The following is a 12,108-nucleotide window of genomic DNA, read 5'->3' on the forward strand; positions in this document are numbered from 1 at the left end:
GATTTGTAGGGGTAGTTAGTTCTGTTCTCTGTGTTAGGTGAACTTTGGAGCTTTCTGCTTTGTGTGCTGAGAACAGTACATGGTTTCGCCATTCATTAATCATGTGCACTTTGAACAAAATGGGAAGGTACTCATTTAACATACTGCACTGCTGCTCTAAGCAGCTCTCAGGATTGCCAGATCGATGGAGACCAATCATTTCCTGCAGTACCTACAGTAGCATCACAGTGTAACTGTCCAGTGTCAGGCGAGGCGTGTATCCTCTGTGATTGATGCCCGGATGGATGTACACTGTAATCGATGTGAGAAGCTGTGTACAGTTCTATCTGGGTTTCTGTAGCGATGCCGTTGGAACGACTTTAGAACACCCGAAAACCCTGTCTCCGTCTGTAACTGGTTCCATGGCTTTTCTAAGTAGTAGGGTGCACTGCCTGTTAGCATGTAAAAGCAGAGGATCCCTCTTGGGCTCTTTTGGGGCAATTTGTTATTTTGTGTGTTAATTACATCCCCGTGAGGTTTTTGTTGAGTCCCCCGCTCTCCATTATCTGCGCCAAGCACAAACTTGCAAAGAAAACGTAGGGAGTCATTAGCACGATAATGCAGACGTTTACTATTCAAAGCACAGCCTCAGATCGCGCCGAAACGCAGCCCTGCACAGATCTGTGGTTTTGTCGGCCAGACACGACTGCACTGCGCCGCGTCTGGACCAGAGAAAAGGGCTGTAGCTGTTTCCGTCCTGGTGCAATTACAACTCCAAATTGCTTTGCTTGAGGAGCTGTGTTTACATGTGGACAATGTTAACCAGAATACATTGATACATTCCCAGTCAGTTCTTAAGTTTTGATACAATGTACTACTGAGATGAGAGAGTCGGGACGCACAAAGCCCTTGAGGGGATCATAACAGAGTTGGCTGTTTGCATTTTCATTTAGCAAGTTTGATTCCCACTGGTTGTTCTAGATAAGCGATGTATGGAACTATCACAGGAGGAAAGCACAGGATAGATCTAGATAGTGGTAGTTTAACCAGTGAAAGTTCAATACACTGACCTCTAGGCATTGTACAGCAGTTTTAGTGCTGCAGAATTCTTTTATGTCTGTTTTTTTCTGGTTTCTAACGAAGATATTTTGGTGAAGTCAAACTTTGCCAGTAACTTTCATTTTCCACTATATTTTTGTGTTTTTTTTATCAGAGCCAAGAATTGTGTATAATGTAGATTACTTGTTTCTAGTAGAATTGCTGGTGGTTTTGTAGTAGTTAATGCTTAGTCAGGTAGGCTTGGTTTTTAGGGCCTCCCTGCTTCCATATTGCAATATAGTAGGATTTCAGTGACAACCCTTTGTAAAAGGACTAACGACAAACTATGTAACTAATGATTCCTTTTTATGAAATGTGATCAAAAAAATGATTTATGAAAAACAGATTTTATAATCACTGTCTTAAAAAAAGGTGACTCGTCCTGGAATATTATATGAGATACGGCGCAAGCAGTTTTTTGTTTGCTGTATTGCTTAGTTTTAACTCGGGTTAGGTGTTCACAAAGCAAGCTTCATGTGTGAGAAATCTTCTGAAACTCCACTGTACAGTTTGTGATCAGGTGATGAAGAATCTTGATACTTTAAATTCAATGTTACCTCAAACCACTGTGTCCATCTTGTCTCTCTCTCCTCTCCAATCACGTTCCAATACATCCCGATTTCTCATCGGTACACCCGTGGAACATCACAGTAATACTTGTTGTATATGCATGAATTAATATTTGTAAATGAAAAAACTCTCATGGATTCTTTTCAAAAAATAAAAAGTGATTTGCTGCCATGCGAGCTTGAGTGAGTTTTGTGCTTAGATATCCTAGTATATAGGCTTAGTGAACTATGATATACTAGTTGGTATAGCCATAGGTACAGGGCTATCTCTGATGTATCTGACTGATAGGTGATAGAGGATAATCATCATCATCTGGTGTATTTTGATAGAACAACTTTTTTAATCAGACAAAAAAGTATCTGTTTGCAGTAGTACAGAATCACACACATTTTCCACTAGAGAATATGGTTGATGAGCAACCTAATATTTAATAGATCGCTCAACAAATTTTATAGAGGAACATTTTCCCCCCATTTTGTGTGTTTTGTTCCCATACTCTGACATTTGGCATCATATTTCAATAATAGAATCAAATTGCACAAATCTAATTTTGGTCATTTAGCAACAGCTGTCTGCTACAGTGCCTTCAATGGTTTGGTTTAGATGAAATCCTTCGGGCATTTCTTAACTGAAGATGTGTTGTGGGAAAAAGATGGCCTTAGAATCAAGGACTTGAATATATAACAACCTTGCCTAAAGTCAAAGCACTTGACATTCTTGTGGTAGAGAAAACGGCAAGTCATCTAAATGTGTCCCCCAAGTACTGATATTATATCCAATAATCATGATATTCCAGGGATAAACTCAAAATAGTTCAGCTAGTGCATCAGAAGGAAAATTGATACTCAACATGACACACTAGTCCTGGCCTGTCGTAAGTGGGGACACAGAACAAAGTGATGATTTGCTTTTGCCAACAGGATGATCCATTCCACCAAAATAGTCATCTAAGGAAGTCATCAGTGTATTCATATAAGATACCTTCAGGGTATGTTTCAATATTGGCAGTGTGTCATTAAGTGGTTGTTTGCAACCATCCAATATGCCTACATTGTTGCGTATATTATTCGTTATCAAAATCCAGGTCACATTCACAGCAAGATTGAATTTTTTTTTAAAATTAAAAACCTTTGAATAGAAAAAAAATACCTTCAAACAAATCAATGAAAATTATCCATCTTCCAGATCGAGGACGGAGTCAAAATGGATTCTTGTTTGAATCATAGAGGTAATGGTAAACCTATAGCTACATGTAAACTCCAATGCTGAACTTTTCAATCAACATCGACCAACTAGTGTCTGCCTAATTTTGTATATGACCTCTAACCTTTAGTGACCCTTGCCCCTTGGGATGATGCCAGCTCTAACATTCAGACTAAAAGGGTAAATGACTTGTACACACACTTCTTGACTCAGGTCCAAGTTTGCCGCTGTTAATAATGCATGACCTCACTGACGCTTTTCTTTCTTCTTCCCATGTCAAAAACATACCTTCGTCCAGCTAGGGAATATATGGCATTATTAACTTCGAGAGCCTTAAACGTCATAAATGACAATTGAAACGATGTTTACAATACGTCTATCCGTTGTAATCAATATTCGTCGCACAGCTCTACACCAAAGTGCATATATTCAGCTTCCTTTTAGTTTTGGAATGAGGCATTAAGTAAAGCGATCGCGTCCCAACGCTTCTTGTTTACATTGTGGGGGGTTATTTTATTGCCCCAGCATTGTGTGCTATGGGGAAAAACGTGACTAGGAGACCATTGAAAGAATGACAATGTTGATGACAAAGTCGGCGGTTCGGAAAGACAGATTGCTCCCTGTGGGTGCTACCAAAAGTTCAGCTGAAACTTCGAACCGATGTCAGCCTCAAAAGAATAAAAGTTCAGTTTTATGTCGTTGCTAGGAGGTAACTAGCCCCGACAGTAGGTACTGAATCTTTGGAGGGCTGCGGTCGGGGCAAGTTTTATCTCCTGGCCTTCGAGGACATGTTGAAGTTGAATGATGGGCTTTAGTCGCGGCCTTGGGCCACCAGGGTTATATCTTGTGGCCCACGACATGCCTAACCTATCTGTGAGTTCACGGCAAGTCTTGACAGAAATGTGTGTAACTAAGTCACGAGTATCGCTGAAAGTTTTCGTTGAAAGTTCTTGGTGGGGAAAGTCGGCTTTGTCTTCTACTGAGGCAGCAGTCTTGACTGATAAAATTCACCCCTGACCTTCCCTCCAGCCCCATGTCAGACCAGCCCTGACTGAGTTGCGCCCATCTAACACGTTTAATCGGTAAACAAAGTTCTGACTGAGTGTATTGAGAGCCAGGTGAAAAGTCAGCCTGTAATGTGTTGGGCATAATCATCTTCTGCCGTGTTTACAGTAAAGATCTCGGTTTCCGTCGCACTGACAATTCTTGGCGACGGAGCGTTAAAGAGATGTGTGTTTAACCCGACAGCCAACCCTCCCCTAGCCGTTCAACCCCATCCCACAAGTTTGCCTCGGTGCGGTAGGTCCAACTCGTCCTCTGAGGTTTAAAAAAAGTCTAGGTAACACGTAGTAGAAAACTGTAGACCAACAAAAACATGCTCGCAGGGCCTTGAAAACAAGAGGTATCCCTGACTCGTGGAAACGCACAGGAAAATTCGTAATACGGGAAGAATTTGAAGGTCGCTTGTTGAGTCAGAAATTTACTTGCATTATATTGGACTGCCTGGCCTCGCACAGCATGGAACCCAATATCAAACAAATATAACGCTAAAATGCTGTCGTAATTCAGCTCACAAATAGATATGAATTGCCAAAACAAGTGTTTGTGGTTATTTATAAGCTCTAATCATTGTTTTTTCGCTTGTAGATCTTGGCATCAAGGTCGAATTGATGAATCTCCCTACAGTTCCCTTTTTTGAGGTGATAATTTTGATAAAAGACAATGATACTTATCCATCATGAAAAATTGCCCGATTACGTCTTCGTCTTGTATTCGTGTTGTACTGTATCAGTGAGAAGATCAAATAACATTTCATACTTATGCTATCTTTATATCTTCCTGTTAAAAAAGAAATGGATGCAACAAACATTTGTGACAAGTGAATGGGCGTCGATAGCAGTTATCTCTGTCATTGGCCTCGCAGTTAATCCAGCTATTAATTGTTTTGAGTACTTTCGGAACTATGCACAACAAGCAATACAATATGATGTTCCCGACCTAAAAAAAAAACCCTCGAGCATGTTTGGAGTGGATTTCCACAGTTCCAGCATACTTTGTGTATTTGTACATGTGTATTTGATAAGCAAGTGGCTCGATACTGAACAAAGTCTGACTTATCGCCAACTGATGTCTCTTGATCTCTGATCTGTACTTTTGTTCATTTGTGTAAAACACGCGGACAAGTTAAACTATCAGTGACTGCTAACATGTAACTCTGCTCAGGAGGAATACTGGTAGTACATTAGCTGTTCCAATGGGAGCCAGCCTGCAGGAACGAAAAGAAAACTGTAGTGTTACGGGAGAGGGAAAACACACTGCGACCTGTATACGGACGTCCCGGAGCTGGCTGTTACATACACATCACACCTGTAGGCAAACCTTAAACACGGATTCCTCAGTGGTTTAAAACAACAGTGAATGTTGGAAGGAAAAACAAGGCCTACCTCCGGTGTAGTGTTTCACGCATTTGTCAACTTGAACGGGCACGCGAACTGGCAAATCATAAAAGACCAGGATACTGGAGCAAACTGTGGTGTTTACTTTATGAACAGACGAAATGTTGTTTGTACAGAGTAGTGCTGATTTTCTAAGCAAACAAACTGCACATCTTCCAGTAGAAAAGTATCATTGTCTTGGGAACATGTTCAGGTTAGTGATCTGAAATGGGCAACGACACTTTGTGGAGAGCTACAAAGCCAAAATTAAAAAGCCTCGGATTGTGGATTTAGGTGTATTCAAAATCGAAAGAATTACTGCATTGGTGACATGTTTTAATTTTTCTCTCACTTTTTACCGATTAGGTGAAACATTTGTATTATGATGACATGGTATAAAAAGCAAAATGATTCTTTATCAATGTGTAGTTTTGCCTATGTTCTTCTATTTCAAATACAGTCGAATATATACCGGGAGAAAACGTCTTAAGCAGGCTCCAGAAGTGTTACTTTTAATGAGCCCCTGAATTCTTAAGCGTCCTCTCAGCTAAATGTGTCTTGCCTGACAGATAGGGCGACTGCATATGTAACCATTAAAACTTCTCGTTAATTTTGCCATCAATCACAAGGTATCTCGCAGTTCATAAAAACTCGAGGAGGTACAGAGGAACAATGCAGGAAGCGCACCACGTCTTCCACCTGTTAGGATATCGTTGGAGTTGAAGGATGGCTTCTAGAGACAGCTCTACGGTGGCTCCAGGCGGCCGTTCCCGCGCATTAGTATGCTGGCACTGACGCGACTGGTCTCGTGAGTTACCGCGAAATTAGTCTTGCTTCCCGATAACAACGATCCTGAGAGCCAGTTTCTCCTTTTATTCGTTATTAAAATTTCTGCTAATTCTCCATGGTTTTCCCCCACGCAAATGTAAATGGAGTTTCTCGCTTCTGCGGATTGTGTTCCCACCTTATCGGCGTACGCTGAAAATAAAGAGGAAAAAGTCACCGTCGTCGCTGTAAATAATTCAGGGCTCAGTGTCGCACTTGGAGGGAAGTTTGTTTCATGTAGACAGTAAAGCAAAGGGTATAACAAATGGAAGACCTGGTGATGATTACAGCTTCAGGTGATAAGTTAGTTGTAAGGACCCCACTACTGTACTCAAATCAGCCTATCGGTGAGATATTCTTTGGAGAGCAAAATGAACTGAACTGAATTGAACTTGAAACCAGAAAATTTGTAAGCTACGTTTACGCTTTTATTTTTGAAGATTGAGCGCCTCATCATGACTTTTAAGAGACAGAAAAACAGAACCCTATCAACTTTTCTGGGAGTAAATAATTTTTTTTGTACTTCTCAAAAAAAGTGGACGTCTTGTCGGAGTTTTCTTATTAAATGTAAAAAAAAAAGTATTCGCCTCATGTTGATGTATTCTGAAGTCGAAAAGTGAACTCGGCTGTGCAGAGTATGATACGTTAGATATCGCAAATGGTGTTAATATACGTGGCACTTTGCCGACAGTTCTCCCACAGCATTAGCAGTACCATTACCCTTTGAGCTGGACTGGCGCGAAATGGTAGCGCGCGATGGAGACAAAAATGCAGCATGTCTCACAAACTGCTATAATTCTGCATGGGCCATTTCCCGCAACCATCTGCGACAATGAAAGGCTTCAAGTTCTTTGGAAATCACATTCACACCAGCACTTATGACCACGGCGCTCGCCGTCTGCTTGGCTTCATTGATAACGACACGCGCCCTACAAAGAAAGCAATTGCGACTCTAGCACCGCGGTGTGGCGGAATAGACTCCGATTCGCATCGCCGTGGAAAAAAAAATTGCGCCAAATGTGGTTTTGCAATCCGACAGACGACTCGATGTGTCACGCGCCGTCCTGTCATTTGGAATCCCCGTTCCCTGGCGACCCGCTCGTAATCTCGGCTCCACAAGCCCCGTGGCCCTCAGCCGTATGGCGACGCTGCCGCTGGTTCCCCATTGCAAGGTCTTGTAAGATCATGCCAAAGCCACCGGGAAGCAGACGTAATCAAAGGGAATGATGGATGGGCCGGCGTGCTGGAATCACGAGGGAAAATGTTCATTTGCTCTGTTGCTGTGTTATTACTGGTATCAAGCCTCGTACGTTCTCTGTGTTCACCTTGAAAATCCCAGCCACACACAAGCCGCATTATGTAGTCGGCAGAGATTTGTCGGACTTGAGAGCAGAAAAACTCATATGAAGTTGGCAGTTACGAACTGACTACATCAAAAAAAGGACACATGGGCGTGCAATTTAGTCTGGCTGACGCCGGAAGAACTAACAAAATATGATGACTAAAAAGTAAACTACCTTCAATACCAGATAACTTCCTGGTAGTGATATCGCCTGAAAGTTTGTCAAGTTAGAACATTTTATGAGTAATTGGTCTATAATCATAGTTTATAATTTTTCATCCAATCAGAAAGAAACATTAAACCAAATATACTTAATATATTAAAATCACTGGCAGAAGGAATTTGTTCAATATAAATATGTCCTTGTGGTGTGAGCTATCAAAGATACTGATGCTATTTTGAAAGTTTTGTAGAGAAATCCATTGCCAACTACAGTCTTAATTCCTTCCCCAAGTACCATTCTAAGTCGTTTAATGATGTAATGATATTTAAGTAGCCAGCTGTATTTTAGGATAAGTCCTTTGTCATTAAAGTGGTCACGCTTGTCAAACTCAGAGTTTGGCGCACACGATGACAGTTTTACTGGTAGGCATCGCCCAGGCATTTCGTGTATTCCGTAGGCAAGTCTTCCTCTCCCCACCCTCTAGTCTTGTCTGTTATATTGGCTCGTCCTTGTCTTCCCACCTTGCCTGTCTATCTCCATGTAGCGGGGCGGAAGACAGCTTGTCACACACAGGTGTTTCCCGGAGACGCGCGCTTCCGACGCTGCCGCACGTGTGCCTCAACACGGAACCCCACACACGTCAACCACACCACTCCCGCTATAAAAAAGCCAGCTGGTTTATTGTATGGATCAAAAAAAGACTTCCGCGACGACGCCGACTCTACACAATCTAGGGAATTGCCGACCCCAATCCTTCGAATCATCCCCTCACAATATCAACAATATTACATGGATGGCAGCGGGTCCGTCCATAATCCTTATTTAGCGCTCGGGATCAGGAGGACAGCATAGACGGCGGGCTGGGGAACCATATAACTTCTGGCCATGCAAGTAGAGACGTACAATAGGGCCATAAAGCAGGCTTGCCGGTGTTAGGGAACTTGGACCCATGCTGGCCGGAACAGATGTCTAAATTAAATAGTCCCATGTCTTAGATATGAACTTATTTTTCAGTATCAGTGTCTCACGTGGTTGGCTGCAGTTACTCTAGCTTTTTTTCTACACACTTGTAATACCGGTGTTAGGGAACATAACTATATACTGAGGTGGTGCTGGCCAGACTAGATGTCATATTGCAGTCCCATGTCTTAGATATGAAGTTATTATTTTATGACAGCACCTCACGTGGCTGGCTCTTGTTACTAGATTTTTTCTGTAAACTTATAAAAATAAGCCTTATCACTGTGTTTTTTCATTCTAAAATAGTGCAGTGTACAGTTGGTCGTGACATTGATTGTCATGTCTCTTTGTTAAATGTACTCGTACTTGGCCGTGGTGGCTTCAAACGTCTCATTAATTTAAATGAGACGATACAAGAGCAGGTGTATGTAGTACATGATCTATAGTTTTTTATTGTGGAGGAAATTCAACGTGGAGAAAACGTAGCAGTCTTCTTACGGCGTGAAACAAAGTGGTATCGACAATAGCGAAAATTAAATTTGTTATCACAAATAAAGTTCCATTGACATTCTATACTCACTTAGAGACAAGTATGTCTCCTTTGATATCACATACTTACGAGCAGGTCGACATACGTATACGGCCATGCAGGGAAAGTGTGACTTCAAATAGGAAAGTTCAATAGTACAATTTATATCTTTGTATTACTGTACTGATATTTGCCTACCGTCGTATTGAAGTACTTATCGGAACCCCCAGGCGCAACAGATTATATTTTGTTGTCTATTCAAGCAAGTCGTTTGTCATATCTTAATCCACGAGACTCTAATCTGTCACAATAAGTACTAGATAATCTATTCTTCTTTGTCCCCAACCGCAAACAATGACGATGCTATTGTTGCAGGGCTTCATGTAAGATATACATGATAACATCGACTTCATTCCATTGGAAACCGGTTACTGTTCTGGTGTCTATTAGCAGTCTGTAGTGGTGTTGTTTTGTGTGATAAAAACCCTACTGGTACTCGACATTCTATGATATATGTACAAAGAAAAATGCAAGGTAAAACTCGTCACGGTCAAGACCAAAGTTTTGAAAAAGAAGAAAGGAAATCCAGTAATTGGACTTGAAACACTCTAACTGCAAAAGTTTGAAAAATACAGACACTACGTCAAACAGTTTTATCAGACACTAGCAGTTTGCAAGAACAGTGCAGAACAAGACCGGTAATGATCGTCCCTGTAGGACCAGTTCTGTTGTTTACTTCCCGTGACGGAAGAAGAAGTTTTTAGACTCCTTATTTTTCACTTAGCGGCCTCGCGCGCCGCTCCTCCATCTCGTTACTGCCTCCCTCTCCATCCTCCGCGAGTCGCTAACGTCGGGCTGATGGGCCGTGGGGAGGAGGGCGAGCAAATCAGACAGGGCAATTAACTAAAGTCAATATACTTAAAATTCCCATTACCTTTAATCATGTCTCAAGTAGGGAATCCCTGGTGTCTCTCCCCCATTCCCGCTCTTTGCCTCCAGATGTCGTGTGCGACTCGAGATAAGTTCAAGAAAACTTTTGTTAAACGCTACAGTCGTAAGGAAAATAACGATGATTGTGTCGTGTAGGAACCGTCGGGGACGTTAAAACACGTTGATCTGTACGTGTAATCGAAAAATAAATCTAAGTGATTTGCCAGTTTCTTGACTAAATTTTACCTGAACTACGACTCCAGTTTCTTAAAGAGTGTGTACAAACCAAATTTAATCAAACACCGGAATTGTCCTGTTATCATGATACTCTATAAACTGTACTGTTTTCAGTCCAATAAATATAGAATAGGAAAAGTGTGACACGTATCACTACAAAAATGGTAGATATTCATCTCATCGTGTCATGGGGTGCTGTTAGACATATCTGGTAGTTGGATATCGAGCTTTCCGAATTAACAAATAAGACATTGACCGTCTCACGCCGAACAGCCACGCTTCGTTTCCTCCGCAACCGGATCGCGCGGCTACCGCCCGGGTGATCCTCATGTCATCTGACGGACACACAAACACAAAAAGATTCCCACATTACCGCCCGGTATCAACCCAAGTGGAAGGTGTAGCTTCACTCTCCGGATATCGAGCAACAAAGGGAGCGTTAACTCCGCAGTCGCGTCGTTTTGGAGCATGATGACTTATGGCTTTTCATTTGGGGAAATGTATATATCGACTGATTTCTGTTGAATATTACAGGAAAATGCAGCTGCACTTGCTTTAATAGCTAAATACAATCCTCTGTCAACGCAAATGTATGGCGTACTTACATTTGATGTGATGTTACACAAGATAATAAGGCATCAAGCGATTTAGCAAGATGCAAATATAGCTTTAACAGAGACAAATGACACATTTTACTGAAAAATAACTAATTTGAAAGTAAAAGAGACGCTTTGTTAGCGAGGCATTAAACCGTTTATGTCTGTCGTGAGACGGTGGTATTCAAAAATGATATCAGAAGAGGAAAATAAATATTATTACGACATCGGAGTCCGTCTGTCATGATATCGTGATGGAAAATGACGCGTTTTATGTCAAACCTGCTTCTGGGACAATTGAGTTGACAGCTGGCAAACGACAGCACGCTGTGACGTCACGCCAGTCTCTGTTCTTCAAATAATGAGCACGAATAAATCAGTCAAAAGCAATGCCGTTGGTGCGTAAGTACTCACCCTTCCAACTGACAAAAACACATTACTGTACTAGTATATTTGTGGATGAAGAATCGCAGCAAGATCAAGGAGTTTTATGAAGTGAATGTTGTTGATTAGTCTTTCTGTACTCGTGACACGACGACAACATTGCACGAAACTGTTTATTCAGTTTTCCAACTGCCTAAGGGATCTATTCAAAGAACAAATTGCCATCCATCAGCGATAATTGGAAAGCGATCGGTGTCGCTGTGTAACTTTTATTCTTCTGTAGTTCACAACGTAGGAAAGGAAACACCTTTATATCTATTAAGATGTAGCCGCTTTTGGTGATGAGATTGGACAAGCCAACTTTTAGATGATTTCCGCGGTACTCTCGGTCAAAAAGCACGACGATAAATCAAGTGTAGTAGGTGCTTCTGGCATTACTTTATTGCGGAGATAAGGTCAAGTTGACATGTCGCCAGACTATCCACATTACCCGGGTTTGTTTGAAATGGAAGTATGGGTTATCCGTGCTACACAGGCAGGTCGCGGTCCCGTCCTTGTGGGACAGCTGGACTCGCGCGCTGGGGAAGCCGCTAGCAAAACAAATCTTTCTTGCTCTGGGATAGTGGCCGGACAATTATTTTCCAATATTTGATACCATCAGAGGTTAAATATAGCAGAAGAATATTTGCAATCTCAGCGGCTGATTTGTTGCGCCTGCCATGGCAGTCTGCGGCCATAACGATAGATCTATATAGATCTGTGCACGGGTATATATCACCCAACTGCGACACCCCCCCCCCCTCTCCTACGCTACCTCAGCTCATTTCTATGCACACAATCAAACGGCACATCTGCAG

This window comes from Branchiostoma floridae, chromosome 1, assembly GCF_000003815.2.
Source record: "Branchiostoma floridae strain S238N-H82 chromosome 1, Bfl_VNyyK, whole genome shotgun sequence".
Lineage (NCBI taxonomy): Eukaryota > Metazoa > Chordata > Leptocardii > Amphioxiformes > Branchiostomatidae > Branchiostoma > Branchiostoma floridae.